Source organism: Pleurodeles waltl, unplaced genomic scaffold (genome assembly GCF_031143425.1).
Source record: "Pleurodeles waltl isolate 20211129_DDA unplaced genomic scaffold, aPleWal1.hap1.20221129 scaffold_183, whole genome shotgun sequence".
In the NCBI taxonomy this organism is placed as follows: domain Eukaryota; kingdom Metazoa; phylum Chordata; class Amphibia; order Caudata; family Salamandridae; genus Pleurodeles; species Pleurodeles waltl.
This window is the reverse complement of record NW_027149889.1, coordinates 254,944-269,353: the sequence shown is the minus strand read 5'-3', so window position 1 is coordinate 269,353 and position 14,410 is coordinate 254,944. Positions and strand designations below refer to the sequence as shown.

Genomic DNA, 14,410 nt, shown 5'->3' with positions numbered 1-14,410 from the left:
AACGTGGACACATCAAATTTTCCCGAAGAAAACCAAAACCTAGGTAAAAGACATTGTCATTTGCAACGCCAATAGCTCTAACTCTCACAAATGTGAGACCTTTCGCATTGCAAATGCTTGTTTTTTTGTGCAGGCAAGTGTGCGTGGAGCCTGCTTTGGTTCTTAAGACCTCAGACCTAAAGCAAAGCTTAGACAGAAACATAGCAATGTGCCCTTTGCACACAGTTAGAGATCCTACTAAATGGAGTCATATATAGGTCTGCACGGCCATTTTGCACAATTTTGTTGTGATATAAAGTTTCGGTAGAGCTCAATGAGAGCTGGTAGTTATGGCCGAGTGGTTAAGGTGATGGGCTTGAAATCCTTTGGGGGTTCCCTGCACGGGTTTGAATCCTGCTGACTACCTCTGTTGTTTATTTTAAACCTGATTTTTAAAATAACTGTGAAGAACACATTTACCAACTTTATTTGGGAAGATAGATAATTTACTTTAAATCTTTATTTAACAGAGGTTCGATTTTATTTTGCAGAGAGAAGAGCGGGTGACCGCGTGGGGAGAACAAATGATTTGTTAAACCTTCCATTTGAAGGTGATCTAAGCAGAATGAAGCAAAACAACAGCAGCGCCAATCAGCCGATTTCTTGGAGTCCACGGTTTAGGAGTTTACTTAGAAGGAGACTGTAAAAGAGTTTTAAAATTAGGGACCTATTGGTAGAGTCACTGTTTATGCAAATTGAAGGGTCAGAAGGGAGATGCGTCATTAAGATCTGTAAAAATCCATCTCTGGCAGCGGTGGGATTTGAACCCACGCCTCCAAAGAGACTGGAGCCTTAATCCAGCGCCTTAGACCGCTCGGCCACGCTACCTGTTGCTTTCAGTGTGTCTGTGCACTTCATGAGCACCGTAACCCTGAGTCTCCTCACTTAGTGTGGAAAGTCGAGTTGATAAACCATTTCATGGACATGATTACAATGTCGGGAGGGTGATGTGGTAATTGAAGGTTATCTCTCTTACTCAGTCACTGCACAAGTCTTCTCCCACCTGCTCGGACCTAGTGCAATCACCTTAAAAGACAACACTCTCCGAGCAATGACTTCCAACCAAGGTATAAGCACCTGCTCTACATAGGCAATGTGACTCCATCATTTTCTAATGAAACAAGTGTTCATACTGGTGGGCTCATTTCTTTGGGTGGGATCTAATGAATGAGCAGTTCATTCAAAAATAACTGAGGAGTTGCACGTATTCATGACATCAGCCCTATTGCCGCACCCAGTCTCCCCAACATACTGTTTAGCTTTCCAGTGACGTCATGTCTTGTGTGGCCTATTCACATTCCGCTGTTAATATTTTTTAGCCAATAGAATTTCACAGGCTCCCGTCTTTGAGCTCACATTGAAAAGGCACAAGTCCCAAAATGCAACCGGGTGCTGTTTAAAACTCCAGCACTGGTGGGCGGTGCCCCAGGTGACATGGGGTCCACCTGGATGCCCTGACTGCCTTTTCACGTGACAGTCACAGACACACACAGGACAGAGGTTCAAAAGCTATTCTGAAAGAAGTAAGGACAACAGGCCCACGTGAAACTAAACTTTTTAAACAGATGATTTTTGTTTCTATTGACCTGGTTCTCACTCGTTCTGCGCGCCAAGTCAAATGTAAATGAGCCCCGCAATAAAAATGCACAGAGGATGGTAAAATTCACTTCACTCTGCGCTCGTTGATGCTGAGAGCATGGTTGTCAGCCCGCACGCTTGTTATTTTGATGTGGAATTACTTGATTGCTTTGTGATAATTTTAATTACTCCGAATTGCAAGCTCCCCTACCCCAGTAATAATGTTTGAGGTATTGCTTCCCTACCACACCAACAAGGCCACCCTCTGACCAAGTCCTTTGCCTCTCTTCAGAACTACCATAAGCCCCTCCATGCACTAGGAACTTTTTGCTTGACGACCATCTAGGCGTCCTTGGAATATTGATATTTAGAAGTAACAATGTTTGTTTATTTTAACTAACTGGCCTTTTTAGGGTCTCGCTTGATAGACTCTGTAGTATTCAGTAAAGGGCTTGGAGCCCGCATGTCTCTCACCATTTTTTTATTTATGTGGCACTCTTCTTTACAGTTTCCTAATTCATCAAGGCATGTCTTGCATCATTTCCGTTCCTCTCTGTAGAGCAGCGACCAAGCGTTGATTGATTCAGCTTAATCAGTGCCTGACCGCTGCTCCCCACCTGATCAAGGTACTATTTTTTCCTTTTACCTTCTAGTGCCCTGCAAACAGAAGGCTTGTGACTGGCAAAAACATGCCCAGCAGGACAAACAAAACTGTTAAGTTTTAAATTTAAATCGAACTTTCTTTTATTTTGCCAAATCGTCTTTTCCCACGTTCCACGCATGTTTTCTTTTGCTTTTGTTCGTGGGCACTCTTCTCAAAAGATGACGATTAGCTCGTTTAAAATATTGCAAATCAACAGTGTTTCTTTATTATGTGTAAATTCTGAAATTAATCTTTAACACATAATCCTGCGGTACACTTCAATCCACCCCACTCCAATCTTCCCCACTACAATCCACCCCATCCAGACCACTTCACCCACACTAATCCACCTCACTCCAGTCCAAATCACTCACCCGAATCCAATCCACTCTAACTCATCCTACTCCAATCCTCTCCACCCACCCCAAGCAAATCTGTCTCACTCCAATGTGCCCCACTATAATAAAAAACAATCTGCACCACTCCAAAACAATCTGTCCCACTTCGATCCAAAACAATCTGCCCCACTCCACTTCAAAACAATCTCCCCTACTCCAATTCAAAACAATCTACCCCACTGCAATCTGCTGCACTCCAATCAAAAACAAACTACCACACTGCAATCCAAAACAATCTGCCATACTGCAATCGAAAACAATCTGTCCCACCCAAGGCAGTGGTGGCTGGTGCACTTTGAAAGGAGTTGGTGGGAGGGAAAAATAGTTCATCTGAAGCTAAGTGAAGAAATTGGAATAAAATAGTGCATTTTAACCCCTTCGCTGCCAGCCTTTTCCCCCTCAGGTGCCAGGCATTTTTTTGGCTATTTGGGGCAGGGCGCGCTTAGGCCCTCATAGATTTTTGTCCACATAAGCTATCCACGCCAAATTTGCGTCCTTTTTTTCCAACATCCTAGGGATTCTAGAGGTACCCAGACTTTGTGGGTTCCCCTGAAGGAGACCAAGAAATTAGCCAAAATACAGTAAAAATTTTGTTTTAAAAAAGAAAAAAATGGAAAAAAGGGCTGGAGAAGAAGGCTTGTGGTTTTTGTCCCTGAAATTGGCATCAACAAAGGGTTTGCACTGCTAAAATCACCAGCTTCCCAGCTTTCAGGGACAGGCAGACTTGAATCAGAAAACCCAATTTTTCAACACAATTTTGGCATTTTACTGGGACATACCCCATTTTTACGATTTTGTGTGCTTTTAGCCTCCTTCCAGTCAGTGACAGAAATGGGTGTGAAACCAATGCTGGGTCCCAGTAACCTAAACATTTTTGAAAAGAAGACAACATTCTGAATTCAGCAATGGGTAACTTGTGTAGATCTTACAAGTGTTTCCTACAGAAAATAACAACTGAAATAAAAAAAAAATATTGAAATTGAGAAGAAAAAAACAGCCATTTTCCTCTACGTTTTACTCTGTAACTTTTTTCTGCAATGTCAGATTTTTGAAAGCAATATACCATTACGCCTGCTGGACTCTTCTGGTTGCGGGGATATATAGGGCTTGTAGGTTCATCAAGAACCCTAGGTATCCAGAGAAAATAAATGAGCTGCACCTTGCAGTGGGTTTTCATTCTATACCGGGTATACTGCAATTAATTTGCCGAAGTATATAGAGTGAAAAATAGGTATCAAGAAAACCTTTCTATTTCCAAAATGGGCACAAGATAAGGAGTGAAGGAGCAGTGGTTATTTGCACATCTCTGAATTCTGGGGTGCCCACACTAGCATGCGAATTAAAGGGCATTTCTCAAATAGACGTCTTTTTTACACACTGTCTTATATTTGGAAGGAAAAAATGTAGATAAAGACAAGGGGCAGTAACTCTTGTTTTGCTATTCTATGTTTCCCCAAGTCTCCCGATAACATTTTTTACCTCACTTGTGTGGGTAGGCCTAGCGCCCGCGACAGGAAGTGCCCCAAAACACAACGTGGACACATCAAATTTTCCCGAAGAAAACCAAAACCTAGGTAAAAGACATTGTCATTTGCAACGCCAATAGCTCTAACTCTCACAAATGTGAGACCTTTCGCATTGAAAATGCTTGTTTTTTTGTGCAGGCAAGTGTGCGTGGAGCCTGCTTTGGTTCTTAAGACCTCAGACCTAAAGCAAAGCTTAGACAGAAACATAGCAATGTGCCCTTTGCACACAGTTAGAGATCCTACTAAATGGAGTCATATATAGGTCTGCACGGCCATTTTGCACATTTTTGTTGTGATATAAAGTTTCGGTAGAGCTCAATGAGAGCTGGTAGTTATGGCCGAGTGGTTAAGGTGATGGGCTTGAAATCCTTTGGGGGTTCCCTGCACGGGTTTGAATCCTGCTGACTACCTCTGTTGTTTATTTTAAACCTGATTTTTAAAATAACTGTGAAGAACACATTTACCAACTTTATTTGGGAAGATAGATAATTTACTTTAAATCTTTATTTAACAGAGGTTCGATTTTATTTTGCAGAGAGAAGAGCGGGTGACCGCGTGGGGAGAACAAATGATTTGTTAAACCTTCCATTTGAAGGTGATCTAAGCAGAATGAAGCAAAACAACAGCAGCGCCAATCAGCCGATTTCTTGGAGTCCACGGTTTAGGAGTTTACTTAGAAGGAGACTGTAAAAGAGTTTTAAAATTAGGGACCTATTGGTAGAGTCACTGTTTATGCAAATTGAAGGGTCAGAAGGGAGATGCGTCATTAAGATCTGTAAAAATCCATCTCTGGCAGCGGTGGGATTTGAACCCACGCCTCCAAAGAGACTGGAGCCTTAATCCAGCGCCTTAGACCGCTCGGCCACGCTACCTGTTGCTCTCAGTGTGTCTGTGCACTTCATGAGCACCGTAACCCTGAGTCTCCTCACTTAGTGTGGAAAGTCGAGTTGATAAACCATTTCATGGACATGATTACAATGTCGGGAGGGTGATGTGGTAATTGAAGGTTATCTCTCTTACTCAGTCACTGCACAAGTCTTCTCCCACCTGCTCGGACCTAGTGCAATCACCTTAAAAGACAACACTCTCCGAGCAATGACTTCCAACCAAGGTATAAGCACCTGCTCTACATAGGCAATGTGACTCCATCATTTTCTAATGAAACAAGTGTTCATACTGGTGGGCTCATTTCTTTGGGTGGGATCTAATGAATGAGCAGTTCATTCAAAAATAACTGAGGAGTTGCACGTATTCATGACATCAGCCCTATTGCCGCACCCAGTCTCCCCAACATACTGTTTAGCTTTCCAGTGACGTCATGTCTTGTGTGGCCTATTCACATTCCGCTGTTAATATTTTTTAGCCAATAGAATTTCACAGGCTCCCGTCTTTGAGCTCACATTGAAAAGGCACAAGTCCCAAAATGCAACCGGGTGCTGTTTAAAACTCCAGCACTGGTGGGCGGTGCCCCAGGTGACATGGGGTCCACCTGGATGCCCTGACTGCCTTTTCACGTGACAGTCACAGACACACACAGGACAGAGGTTCAAAAGCTATTCTGAAAGAAGTAAGGACAACAGGCCCACGTGAAACTAAACTTTTTAAATAGATGATTTTTGTTTCTATTGACCTGGTTCTCACTCGTTCTGCGCGCCAAGTCAAATGTAAATGAGCCCCGCAATAAAAATGCACAGAGGATGGTAAAATTCACTTCACTCTGCGCTCGTTGATGCTGAGAGCATGGTTGTCAGCCCGCACGCTTGTTATTTTGATGTGGAATTACTTGATTGCTTTGTGATAATTTTAATTACTCCGAATTGCAAGCTCCCCTACCCCAGTAATAATGTTTGAGGTATTGCTTCCCTACCACACCAACAAGGCCACCCTCTGACCAAGTCCTTTGCCTCTCTTCAGAACTACCATAAGCCCCTCCATGCACTAGGAACTTTTTGCTTGACGACCATCTAGGCGTCCTTGGAATATTGATATTTAGAAGTAACAATGTTTGTTTATTTTAACTAACTGGCCTTTTTAGGGTCTCGCTTGATAGACTCTGTAGTATTCAGTAAAGGGCTTGGAGCCCGCATGTCTCTCACCATTTTTTTATTTATGTGGCACTCTTCTTTACAGTTTCCTAATTCATCAAGGCATGTCTTGCATCATTTCCGTTCCTCTCTGTAGAGCAGCGACCAAGCGTTGATTGATTCAGCTTAATCAGTGCCTGACCGCTGCTCCCCACCTGATCAAGGTACTATTTTTTCCTTTTACCTTCTAGTGCCCTGCAAACAGAAGGCTTGTGACTGGCAAAAACATGCCCAGCAGGACAACCAAAACTGTTAAGTTTTAAATTTAAATCGAACTTTCTTTTATTTTGCCAAATCGTCTTTTCCCACGTTCCACGCATGTTTTCTTTTGCTTTTGTTCGTGGGCACTCTTCTCAAAAGATGACGATTAGCTCGTTTAAAATATTGCAAATCAACAGTGTTTCTTTATTATGTGTAAATTCTGAAATTAATCTTTAACACATAATCCTGCGGTACACTTCAATCCACCCCACTCCAATCTTCCCCACTACAATCCACCCCATCCAGACCACTTCACCCACACTAATCCACCTCACTCCAGTCCAAATCACTCACCCGAATCCAATCCACTCTAACTCATCCTACTCCAATCCTCTCCACCCACCCCAAGCAAATCTGTCTCACTCCAATGTGCCCCACTATAATAAAAAACAATCTGCACCACTCCAAAACAATCTGTCCCACTTCGATCCAAAACAATCTGCCCCACTCCACTTCAAAACAATCTCCCCTACTCCAATTCAAAACAATCTACCCCACTGCAATCTGCTGCACTCCAATCAAAAACAAACTACCACACTGCAATCCAAAACAATCTGCCATACTGCAATCGAAAACAATCTGTCCCACCCAAGGCAGTGGTGGCTGGTGCACTTTGAAAGGAGTTGGTGGGAGGGAAAAATAGTTCATCTGAAGCTAAGTGAAGAAATTGGAATAAAATAGTGCATTTTAACCCCTTCGCTGCCAGCCTTTTCCCCCTCAGGTGCCAGGCATTTTTTTGGCTATTTGGGGCAGGGCGCGCTTAGGCCCTCATAGATTTTTGTCCACATAAGCTATCCACGCCAAATTTGCGTCCTTTTTTTCCAACATCCTAGGGATTCTAGAGGTACCCAGACTTTGTGGGTTCCCCTGAAGGAGACCAAGAAATTAGCCAAAATACAGTAAAAATGTTGTTTTAAAAAAGAAAAAAATGGAAAAAAGGGCTGGAGAAGAAGGCTTGTGGTTTTTGTCCCTGAAATTGGCATCAACAAAGGGTTTGCACTGCTAAAATCACCAGCTTCCCTGCTTTCAGGGACAGGCAGACTTGAATCAGAAAACCCAATTTTTCAACACAATTTTGGCATTTTACTGGGACATACCCCATTTTTACGATTTTGTGTGCTTTTAGCCTCCTTCCAGTCAGTGACAGAAATGGGTGTGAAACCAATGCTGGGTCCCAGTAACCTAAACATTTTTTAAAAGAAGACAACATTCTGAATTCAGCAATGGGTAACTTGTGTAGATCTTACAAGTGTTTCCTACAGAAAATAACAACTGAAATAAAAAAAAAATATTGAAATTGAGAAGAAAAAAACAGCCATTTTCCTCTACGTTTTACTCTGTAACTTTTTTCTGCAATGTCAGATTTTTGAAAGCAATATACCATTACGCCTGCTGGACTCTTCTGGTTGCGGGGATATATAGGGCTTGTAGGTTCATCAAGAACCCTAGGTATCCAGAGAAAATAAATGAGCTGCACCTTGCAGTGGGTTTTCATTCTATACCGGGTATACTGCAATTAATTTGCCGAAGTATATAGAGTGAAAAATAGGTATCAAGAAAACCTTTCTATTTCCAAAATGGGCACAAGATAAGGAGTGAAGGAGCAGTGGTTATTTGCACATCTCTGAATTCTGGGGTGCCCACACTAGCATGCGAATTAAAGGGCATTTCTCAAATAGACGTCTTTTTTACACACTGTCTTATATTTGGAAGGAAAAAATGTAGATAAAGACAAGGGGCAGTAACTCTTGTTTTGCTATTCTATGTTTCCCCAAGTCTCCCGATAACATTTTTTACCTCACTTGTGTGGGTAGGCCTAGCGCCCGCGACAGGAAGTGCCCCAAAACACAACGTGGACACATCAAATTTTCCCGAAGAAAACCAAAACCTAGGTAAAAGACATTGTCATTTGCAACGCCAATAGCTCTAACTCTCACAAATGTGAGACCTTTCGCATTGCAAATGCTTGTTTTTTTGTGCAGGCAAGTGTGCGTGGAGCCTGCTTTGGTTCTTAAGACCTCAGACCTAAAGCAAAGCTTAGACAGAAACATAGCAATGTGCCCTTTGCACACAGTTAGAGATCCTACTAAATGGAGTCATATATAGGTCTGCACGGCCATTTTGCACAATTTTGTTGTGATATAAAGTTTCGGTAGAGCTCAATGAGAGCTGGTAGTTATGGCCGAGTGGTTAAGGTGATGGGCTTGAAATCCTTTGGGGGTTCCCTGCACGGGTTTGAATCCTGCTGACTACCTCTGTTGTTTATTTTAAACCTGATTTTTAAAATAACTGTGAAGAACACATTTACCAACTTTATTTGGGAAGATAGATAATTTACTTTAAATCTTTATTTAACAGAGGTTCGATTTTATTTTGCAGAGAGAAGAGCGGGTGACCGCGTGGGGAGAACAAATGATTTGTTAAACCTTCCATTTGAAGGTGATCTAAGCAGAATGAAGCAAAACAACAGCAGCGCCAATCAGCCGATTTCTTGGAGTCCACGGTTTAGGAGTTTACTTAGAAGGAGACTGTAAAAGAGTTTTAAAATTAGGGACCTATTGGTAGAGTCACTGTTTATGCAAATTGAAGGGTCAGAAGGGAGATGCGTCATTAAGATCTGTAAAAATCCATCTCTGGCAGCGGTGGGATTTGAACCCACGCCTCCAAAGAGACTGGAGCCTTAATCCAGCGCCTTAGACCGCTCGGCCACGCTACCTGTTGCTCTCAGTGTGTCTGTGCACTTCATGAGCACCGTAACCCTGAGTCTCCTCACTTAGTGTGGAAAGTCGAGTTGATAAACCATTTCATGGACATGATTACAATGTCGGGAGGGTGATGTGGTAATTGAAGGTTATCTCTCTTACTCAGTCACTGCACAAGTCTTCTCCCACCTGCTCGGACCTAGTGCAATCACCTTAAAAGACAACACTCTCCGAGCAATGACTTCCAACCAAGGTATAAGCACCTGCTCTACATAGGCAATGTGACTCCATCATTTTCTAATGAAACAAGTGTTCATACTGGTGGGCTCATTTCTTTGGGTGGGATCTAATGAATGAGCAGTTCATTCAAAAATAACTGAGGAGTTGCACGTATTCATGACATCAGCCCTATTGCCGCACCCAGTCTCCCCAACATACTGTTTAGCTTTCCAGTGACGTCATGTCTTGTGTGGCCTATTCACATTCCGCTGTTAATATTTTTTAGCCAATAGAATTTCACAGGCTCCCGTCTTTGAGCTCACATTGAAAAGGCACAAGTCCCAAAATGCAACCGGGTGCTGTTTAAAACTCCAGCACTGGTGGGCGGTGCCCCAGGTGACATGGGGTCCACCTGGATGCCCTGACTGCCTTTTCACGTGACAGTCACAGACACACACAGGACAGAGGTTCAAAAGCTATTCTGAAAGAAGTAAGGACAACAGGCCCACGTGAAACTAAACTTTTTAAACAGATGATTTTTGTTTCTATTGACCTGGTTCTCACTCGTTCTGCGCGCCAAGTCAAATGTAAATGAGCCCCGCAATAAAAAAGCACAGAGGATGGTAAAATTCACTTCACTCTGCGCTCGTTGATGCTGAGAGCATGGTTGTCAGCCCGCACGCTTGTTATTTTGATGTGGAATTACTTGATTGCTTTGTGATAATTTTAATTACTCCGAATTGCAAGCTCCCCTACCCCAGTAATAACGTTTGAGGTATTGCTTCCCTACCACACCAACAAGGCCACCCTCTGACCAAGTCCTTTGCCTCTCTTCAGAACTACCATAAGCCCCTCCATGCACTAGGAACTTTTTGCTTGACGACCATCTAGGCGTCCTTGGAATATTGATATTTAGAAGTAACAATGTTTGTTTATTTTAACTAACTGACCTTTTTAGGGTCTCGCTTGATAGACTCTGTAGTATTCAGTAAAGGGCTTGGAGCCCGCATGTCTCTCACCATTTTTTTATTTATGTGGCACTCTTCTTTACAGTTTCCTAATTCATCAAGGCATGTCTTGCATCATTTCCGTTCCTCTCTGTAGAGCAGCGACCAAGCGTTGATTGATTCAGCTTAATCAGTGCCTGACCGCTGCTCCCCACCTGATCAAGGTACTATTTTTTCCTTTTACCTTCTAGTGCCCTGCAAACAGAAGGCTTGTGACTGGCAAAAACATGCCCAGCAGGACAACCAAAACTGTTAAGTTTTAAATTTAAATCGAACTTTCTTTTATTTTGCCAAATCGTCTTTTCCCACGTTCCACGCATGTTTTCTTTTGCTTTTGTTCGTGGGCACTCTTCTCAAAAGATGACGATTAGCTCGTTTAAAATATTGCAAATCAACAGTGTTTCTTTATTATGTGTAAATTCTGAAATTAATCTTTAACACATAATCCTGCGGTACACTTCAATCCACCCCACTCCAATCTTCCCCACTACAATCCACCCCATCCAGACCACTTCACCCACACTAATCCACCTCACTCCAGTCCAAATCACTCACCCGAATCCAATCCACTCTAACTCATCCTACTCCAATCCTCTCCACCCACCCCAAGCAAATCTGTCTCACTCCAATGTGCCCCACTATAATAAAAAACAATCTGCACCACTCCAAAACAATCTGTCCCACTTCGATCCAAAACAATCTGCCCCACTCCACTTCAAAACAATCTCCCCTACTCCAATTCAAAACAATCTACCCCACTGCAATCTGCTGCACTCCAATCAAAAACAAACTACCACACTGCAATCCAAAACAATCTGCCATACTGCAATCGAAAACAATCTGTCCCACCCAAGGCAGTGGTGGCTGGTGCACTTTGAAAGGAGTTGGTGGGAGGGAAAAATAGTTCATCTGAAGCTAAGTGAAGAAATTGGAATAAAATAGTGCATTTTAACCCCTTCGCTGCCAGCCTTTTCCCCCTCAGGTGCCAGGCATTTTTTTGGCTATTTGGGGCAGGGCGCGCTTAGGCCCTCATAGATTTTTGTCCACATAAGCTATCCACGCCAAATTTGCGTCCTTTTTTTCCAACATCCTAGGGATTCTAGAGGTACCCAGACTTTGTGGGTTCCCCTGAAGGAGACCAAGAAATTAGCCAAAATACAGTAAAAATGTTGTTTTAAAAAAGAAAAAAATGGAAAAAAGGGCTGGAGAAGAAGGCTTGTGGTTTTTGTCCCTGAAATTGGCATCAACAAAGGGTTTGCACTGCTAAAATCACCAGCTTCCCTGCTTTCAGGGACAGGCAGACTTGAATCAGAAAACCCAATTTTTCAACACAATTTTGGCATTTTACTGGGACATACCCCATTTTTACGATTTTGTGTGCTTTTAGCCTCCTTCCAGTCAGTGACAGAAATGGGTGTGAAACCAATGCTGGGTCCCAGTAACCTAAACATTTTTTAAAAGAAGACAACATTCTGAATTCAGCAATGGGTAACTTGTGTAGATCTTACAAGTGTTTCCTACAGAAAATAACAACTGAAATAAAAAAAAAATATTGAAATTGAGAAGAAAAAAACAGCCATTTTCCTCTACGTTTTACTCTGTAACTTTTTTCTGCAATGTCAGATTTTTGAAAGCAATATACCATTACGCCTGCTGGACTCTTCTGGTTGCGGGGATATATAGGGCTTGTAGGTTCATCAAGAACCCTAGGTATCCAGAGAAAATAAATGAGCTGCACCTTGCAGTGGGTTTTCATTCTATACCGGGTATACTGCAATTAATTTGCCGAAGTATATAGAGTGAAAAATAGGTATCAAGAAAACCTTTCTATTTCCAAAATGGGCACAAGATAAGGAGTGAAGGAGCAGTGGTTATTTGCACATCTCTGAATTCTGGGGTGCCCACACTAGCATGCGAATTAAAGGGCATTTCTCAAATAGACGTCTTTTTTACACACTGTCTTATATTTGGAAGGAAAAAATGTAGATAAAGACAAGGGGCAGTAACTCTTGTTTTGCTATTCTATGTTTCCCCAAGTCTCCCGATAACATTTTTTACCTCACTTGTGTGGGTAGGCCTAGCGCCCGCGACAGGAAGTGCCCCAAAACACAACGTGGACACATCAAATTTTCCCGAAGAAAACCAAAACCTAGGTAAAAGACATTGTCATTTGCAACGCCAATAGCTCTAACTCTCACAAATGTGAGACCTTTCGCATTGCAAATGCTTGTTTTTTTGTGCAGGCAAGTGTGCGTGGAGCCTGCTTTGGTTCTTAAGACCTCAGACCTAAAGCAAAGCTTAGACAGAAACATAGCAATGTGCCCTTTGCACACAGTTAGAGATCCTACTAAATGGAGTCATATATAGGTCTGCACGGCCATTTTGCACAATTTTGTTGTGATATAAAGTTTCGGTAGAGCTCAATGAGAGCTGGTAGTTATGGCCGAGTGGTTAAGGTGATGGGCTTGAAATCCTTTGGGGGTTCCCTGCACGGGTTTGAATCCTGCTGACTACCTCTGTTGTTTATTTTAAACCTGATTTTTAAAATAACTGTGAAGAACACATTTACCAACTTTATTTGGGAAGATAGATAATTTACTTTAAATCTTTATTTAACAGAGGTTCGATTTTATTTTGCAGAGAGAAGAGCGGGTGACCGCGTGGGGAGAACAAATGATTTGTTAAACCTTCCATTTGAAGGTGATCTAAGCAGAATGAAGCAAAACAACAGCAGCGCCAATCAGCCGATTTCTTGGAGTCCACGGTTTAGGAGTTTACTTAGAAGGAGACTGTAAAAGAGTTTTAAAATTAGGGACCTATTGGTAGAGTCACTGTTTATGCAAATTGAAGGGTCAGAAGGGAGATGCGTCATTAAGATCTGTAAAAATCCATCTCTGGCAGCGGTGGGATTTGAACCCACGCCTCCAAAGAGACTGGAGCCTTAATCCAGCGCCTTAGACCGCTCGGCCACGCTACCTGTTGCTCTCAGTGTGTCTGTGCACTTCATGAGCACCGTAACCCTGAGTCTCCTCACTTAGTGTGGAAAGTCGAGTTGATAAACCATTTCATGGACATGATTACAATGTCGGGAGGGTGATGTGGTAATTGAAGGTTATCTCTCTTACTCAGTCACTGCACAAGTCTTCTCCCACCTGCTCGGACCTAGTGCAATCACCTTAAAAGACAACACTCTCCGAGCAATGACTTCCAACCAAGGTATAAGCACCTGCTCTACATAGGCAATGTGACTCCATCATTTTCTAATGAAACAAGTGTTCATACTGGTGGGCTCATTTCTTTGGGTGGGATCTAATGAATGAGCAGTTCATTCAAAAATAACTGAGGAGTTGCACGTATTCATGACATCAGCCCTATTGCCGCACCCAGTCTCCCCAACATACTGTTTAGCTTTCCAGTGACGTCATGTCTTGTGTGGCCTATTCACATTCCGCTGTTAATATTTTTTAGCCAATAGAATTTCACAGGCTCCCGTCTTTGAGCTCACATTGAAAAGGCACAAGTCCCAAAATGCAACCGGGTGCTGTTTAAAACTCCAGCACTGGTGGGCGGTGCCCCAGGTGACATGGGGTCCACCTGGATGCCCTGACTGCCTTTTCACGTGACAGTCACAGACACACACAGGACAGAGGTTCAAAAGCTATTCTGAAAGAAGTAAGGACAACAGGCCCACGTGAAACTAAACTTTTTAAACAGATGATTTTTGTTTCTATTGACCTGGTTCTCACTCGTTCTGCGCGCCAAGTCAAATGTAAATGAGCCCCGCAATAAAAAAGCACAGAGGATGGTAAAATTCACTTCACTCTGCGCTCGTTGATGCTGAGAGCATGGTTGTCAGCCCGCACGCTTGTTATTTTGATGTGGAATTACTTGATTGCTTTGTGATAATTTTAATTACTCCGAATTGCAAGCTCCCCTACCCCAGTAATAACGTT

The 14,410-nt window shown here is 42.6% G+C and overlaps 4 non-coding genes across 4 annotated transcripts; all 4 read right to left on the bottom strand.

The window, feature by feature from the left end:
• Positions 1 to 785: 785 nt before the first annotated feature.
• TRNAL-AAG (transfer RNA leucine (anticodon AAG)) lies at positions 786 to 867 on the bottom strand. The gene has a single exon. It is a non-coding gene; the product is annotated as a tRNA-Leu (tRNA).
• Positions 868 to 4,974: 4,107 nt separating this feature from the next.
• Positions 4,975 to 5,056, bottom strand: TRNAL-AAG (transfer RNA leucine (anticodon AAG)). Its single transcript has one exon. It is a non-coding gene; the product is annotated as a tRNA-Leu (tRNA).
• Positions 5,057 to 9,163: 4,107 nt separating this feature from the next.
• TRNAL-AAG (transfer RNA leucine (anticodon AAG)) lies at positions 9,164 to 9,245 on the bottom strand. The gene has a single exon. It is a non-coding gene; the product is annotated as a tRNA-Leu (tRNA).
• Positions 9,246 to 13,352: 4,107 nt separating this feature from the next.
• On the bottom strand, positions 13,353 to 13,434 carry TRNAL-AAG (transfer RNA leucine (anticodon AAG)). The gene has a single exon. It is a non-coding gene; the product is annotated as a tRNA-Leu (tRNA).
• Positions 13,435 to 14,410: the final 976 nt, after the last annotated feature.